The following is a 6,070-nucleotide window of genomic DNA, read 5'->3' as shown; positions in this document are numbered from 1 at the left end:
TGCAAAATACTTCATCTTCAGGCAATAAATAGAATGACATTGCTGGGCAGGGAAATGCAAAAGAACACTGGGTTCCAGCCCTCCTCCGAGTCTGAGGACTGAAGTTTGGGTGGAATAGTACAAGGGATGGTGAACATCATTTTTTCCAAGATGAAGAAACAGAAAAATGTGAGCTGGCAATCAAAAGAAAATAAACTGAGCCTTAAAGGAAAAAATGATGGGGAAGGAGGCAGCTTCATAAACTCCAGCTGTGTTTTGGGTGTGTTGTCCGCTGCTGTAATGAATTCTTGGCATGTTTTTGAAGACATTTAAGGGCCGGGAGAAAATGTTTTCCTAAAAGATCTAGTGCAATTTTATGAGCAATGGCACGCTCAGCTCTCACTTATTTTGTTATGGATACCTCTATCAAAAGAGGTGATAATCATCACATTCAAATTTTGTAGGTTTTTTGACATTCAAAGACAAATGCTTACACAGAAAATGCTAAAATGTCTACATTGTCTGTAAATGAAGATTTTAGAAAGAAAACTTTGATATTTAGGATTGTTTTAGGATCTTCCTTCACCCAGCATATCCAATTTTATCTGGCTGGTAGAAATTTAAAAATTTTAAACGTCAAACTGAAAACAAGATTTGTCAGCAATAAGTAATGGCAGTTGGCAAACCAAACTGCATTTCTTTTGGCATTAAAAATAAAATCTTAAAAATATAAATTAGATTATAGCATAGGGGATAGCAAACTTAATGTAAATGACCAGATAGTAAATACTTTCGGCTTTGCAGGCCATATGGTCTTTGACACTACTCAACTCTGTCATTACATGCAAAAGAAACAATAACTAAACAAATGGATGTGGCTGTGTTCCAATAAAACTTTATTTACAAACACAGGCAGTGGGCCATATCTGGCCCACAGGCCATGGTTTGCAAATCCCTGCTCTACTCTAGCTTACAAATCAAATTTTAAAAAAGCAAACGGTCCCAGCCACCTTGATTCAGTGGTTGAGCAATGACCTATTAACCAGATCAGGGTTCAATTCCCAGTCGGGGCACATGCCCGGGTTGCAGCTCAATCCTCAGTGGGGGGCATGCAGGAGGCAGCCGATCAATGATTCTCTCTTATAATTGATGTTTCTATCGCTCTCTCCCCCTCTCCCTTCCTCTCTGAAATCAATAAAAAAATACATATTTTAAAAAAACAAAACAAAGCAAATGAGTTGCAAAAGATGTAGAAATACATGAGTATGATACATAACTTTCTCAGTAATACCACTTCAACAGAAAATAGAACTTACTGAAAACTGAAGAAAGTTTTGGAGAATTCATTCTGAAGATCATCAATAAACATACTTAGGAATTCTTAATATGCACACTGTATACCTCCCCCAATGTTAACTATAACCAATCAGCAAACGGCATCATCAGGAGCCACCTGCTCTTTCTTAGCTAACCTGCTCAGGAAGCCTCAGGTGCCAAGGGCTTGCCTTCTCCACCATCCTACAATGGCAAGTTTTCCAAGCTCAGAAAGACTGAGCGGCAGTCTTCTGAAGTTTATCATTAAGTTTCATAGTTATCATAAAAACCACCCTCTTGACTATAACTATTCATGAAAAGCACATTATTTCATGACATAAATATTTCCAAAAGCCAACCACAGTCTCTGTGGTATGGAAAAATAAAATGTAACTTTCTTTCCATTTGTAGAAAAACACTTTTCAAACATGAATTCACTTATCTTGACTTCTCTGAATGAGGGGTCCCAACACAGTAAGAAGAGGGGAACCTTTTTAATTTTTTGTGAGGTAAGGAGTTTAGCATAATTTAAATTCTTCATTAGTCAAGTTAAAAACAAAATGTGATATAGCCCTGACCGGTTTGGCTCAGTGGATAGAGCGTCAGCCTGCAGACTGAGGGGTCCCGGGTTCGATTCCAATCGGGGGCATGTACCTTGGTTGCAGGCACATCCCCAGTGGGGGGTATGCAGGAGGGAGCTGATCGATGTTTCTCTCTCATTGATGTTTCTAACTCTCTATCCCTCTCCCTTCCTCTCTGTAAAAAATCAATAAAATATATTTTTAAAAAAAATTTTAAAGTTAAAAATGTGATATTATATGAGGATGGCAAATAATACAAATACAGTTAAGCTTTAATTCAAATGTTTTGTTTGCATTGTTTTTATCAGGTACAATTAAATAGCTTAATTTAAAATTATATGCAGAGCAATTGTTCTCTAAACATTAGTATGTGCAAGAAAACTTTGTAAATTTAGAGGAGTTATTTTCTTTCTATTTGAATTACATTTTGATTTTAAAATTACTATGTTTAACCTCAAGAAACAAAGTTAAACATTTGAAATTCACTTATAATGAGCATGGGTAAGCTACTTCAATTAGAAATTATGCATTTATAAGACTATCTGTGTCCCAAACACAAGAGAATATAAGCATCCCTGGTTCTTTCTAGGATATGCCCATCTAAAATAGGTAATACACAATCTTTCTCGTGCTGTGGGAGACTCACTGAATTTAATTAATTAGCTATGCTTTTTACGGCTTAGCCCACATTTGTGCAAGTAGTTCTTCAATTAAACAAGAAAAGCATAGCATCTTCTGGAGGCAGGTGAAGGCTGCAATTCTCTAAAAAGTGCTGTTGACTGATTACATTATTAAAAAAACTAACTTTCCCTAGATGGGAACAATTTATCTCATTAAAAGAGAAAATATTTTATTTTCTGAAATTGGTAACTGTTACTAGTGGCCTGGCAACTAATTTTTAAAATGTACTAAAACAGCTACACATATCCACAAATGTTTGTTTTCTGGGGACTTGTATAAATATGAAAATATACATGATGTACTTCTACGGACAAACCTCCCTCCTGCACGTCACTTCATCTGAAATCAATAAATATCAGAGTAGATAAAAGCTGCTACACACATTTGGCCAAGCCAAACTTAAGAAGGACAATAAGAGACTTAGAATGCATATCCTATATTCTTCCAATAAAATTTCCTTTTCTGTCTTGAAATCTAGTCATAAAGATAAACAGAAAAAGTACACCAAAGGCTATAAGCAATCAGTATAGAGCTCACGGAGTTTCAAATACAAATTGATGCCAAGACCAGGTAGCACAGGCAGTGTGTACACGGTTATTACCTATTTATGTATGTTTATGTGTGTGTATATATATCTCTCCATACATTTTCATTTATATGTGTGTGTGTACACACACACACACACACACACACACACACACACACACATACACACGCATGCCACCCACTTATGTTGTCCTTTCTCCCATAAATACGGTACACAGAGTCTATAGTCATTAATTACCTCCATTTTAACGTCTCCCCTCCCACAGCATGGCTTCTACACAGGTACCTCTGTGTGACTCAGGGTTTATGAAAGGAAGATGGTAGGCCAGGTACCCATCCTCCTGGAACACTTGAATTTTCTTGATATATAATTCACATAAAATTCATAAAAATTATATAATTCACTTTTTAAAATACACTCTTCAGTGGTTTCAGTTATTCACAAAGTCGTGCCACCATCACCACTAATTCCAAACCATTTTCATTGTGCGTAGGGTTCTACAATTCAAATTTATACCAACACCATTTTGCCCCTTTCATTGTGGTTGAGATTTCAGTGTTAGATATTAGATACCAGTGAGTATAGTGACATAACCTGAGAGTGCAGATATTTGCGTATAAAAATAACCCCCAACAGCCCAGCCGGCATGGCTCAGTGGTTGAGTGTTGACCTATAAACCAGGAGGTCACACTTGGATTCCCGGTCAGGGCACATGCTGGGGTAGTGAGCTTGATCCCCAGTAGGGGGCGTGCAGGAGGCAGCCAATCAGTATTCTCTCTCATCCTTGATGTTTCTATCTCTTTCCTTTCCTCTCTGAAATCAATTAAAAATATATTAAAAATAATTAAAAAATAAACCCAAACACACATTTAGACTGATAGAGCAAGAATGGGACTGCTGAGAGCTATGTCTGTTTTGTTGAGTCTCTAATCCCACCTCCGACTTATTGCAGTAGTTCTTCTGTCTACCACCATGCTCAAGAGAAATAGCTTCAAACTGAAACATCTCTTAGAATATCTTCATGACATTTCTGAGTCTTTTTTTTTTTAATTGACACAACCGTCCTAACTCTCTTGCCATGTGGCAAACTAGAGGTAAATACAGCATTGTACGCAGTATGGATCCTAATGGTGGAGAAGGGGTTGTTAGTTCACTGGTATAAGTTTTGACTCGAAGCCTCAAAGATCTTCCCAAGTTATTCTTAAGAATTTACATAACTAGGTTCCCAGTTCAAGATCTATGACTTATGAAGTTTCCAGGACCTAGATATTATTCTTGATAGGATTAAATTTAGAAGATGCTAAAAGGTATTTTCTAAGACTATCCTAGTATAATTAAATAATTATAATTAGATTCTTAAACTAGAAATTGAATACGTGAGAGAAATCTGTTGATTGAAAACTATGTTGTCAATTGTCACCTCAAAAATATAATGTAATTTGAGGACTATCATTTTACCAAGTATATCTATTGCCAATACAAAGGTCTAGACTATTAAAGGGTTGAGCTATTTGTTAGGTGATGTATTGACCAGCTATTCCAATGATACAAAACAAACAGTTCTAAAAGGGGCCTGATATGCACACAGGAGGCCACAATACTCAAACTAAAGAATAATATCTGTTTTCAAAACAAAAACAAAAGGTTTAATTCTATTTTGATCCCACAATAAAAAGTATACACATTGATAGTGCTGTGTGGTAAGCATTTTTTAAAAATAATATTATGCATTGTACTATTTATTTGTATGTATCTGCTTGGACACAAAAAGACTTTAAAAATAATAACAACGTCAGTCCCAGGCAGATTTTAAATATACAATTTTAGTCTTCCATTTCCCTATCTTCTATTTTAAAGCACTCTTCCCAGATTTTATTTATAACGATGGCAGCAATAAGAAAACTAGATTGACGCAAGCAGTAGGAGGGTTTCAGGTTGGATCCTCAGAAATGTTTCCTAATTACTACTTGAAGCCTTTCTAAAGCAGTGTGCTACATGAGCTAATTACTGAGGGCTGGTGGCTAGCTTCGCACCTCACTCCAGGAGCACCGTGTGTGTTGCAGTTCTCTACCAGAGCAGTATGTGGGACTCCACTATCAGTTCTGCAGCCAGTTCTATGAACAAGAGGGAAAACACGCTGATATTAGATTATTGGCTAGCAATGCCTGGAAGAAATATGAGGAAGATCTGCAAGAGACTGATGCATACAAGGTGGTGCTACTCTAGTAATACTTGGGTAAGTGGAAGCAGTAGGCCTACTAAGGGTAACACGACCATTTATTGCACACCAACCATGTGCTGGGTGCTTAAAATACGCCATCCCCCATCTTCTCAACAGTCCTTCCAGGCAATGTGTACACTACATGTTTTGCAGAGAGGAAGAGGCTCAATAGTTAGTCCAACACAATGAACAATGGCATAGGGATTAAAAACTCCCAATTTGCATTCCGCATCCTGGCCCTTTGATTTTGGAAAGCTGGGATTCAAACTCACGTATGACTACAAAATCTATATACTCCTTCTACTGTGGCCCTTCCCGGAACCCCGCATGCTATTCAATTTAGCAACAGAGACAAGATGTACCGTGTGACTGTAGCTGCCCGTGCCCAGCTCTCTGACCACATAAAGGCAACCTTAGTTCCAAAAGTGGAAGCCATGCCACCCTGGGTGATTTAATTCATAATGCCACCCAGTGCTTTTTTTTTGCAGGATATTGTAACATTGCTCACTGTACAAATATAATATTCTCTTACCCTGATGTACTGATGTGGAGAGAAAGGGAACAACGCATCTGTTATATTATTTCAGTTGGAAAAAATAAGTTCGAAATCAGTCATTGCATCATGGGAACAGTGTTGCTAATTACCAATGAAGAAATCTATCTTTGTGAATAGCCTGATTTACAAAACATACTATCACTTATTTAACTAAGATATTCAGATGAAATAATTTTGATTCTGAAACTGAA

The sequence above is a fragment of the Eptesicus fuscus genome, chromosome 22 (assembly GCF_027574615.1).
Source record: "Eptesicus fuscus isolate TK198812 chromosome 22, DD_ASM_mEF_20220401, whole genome shotgun sequence".
In the NCBI taxonomy this organism is placed as follows: domain Eukaryota; kingdom Metazoa; phylum Chordata; class Mammalia; order Chiroptera; family Vespertilionidae; genus Eptesicus; species Eptesicus fuscus.
Note: the sequence above shows the minus strand (reverse complement) of the source record.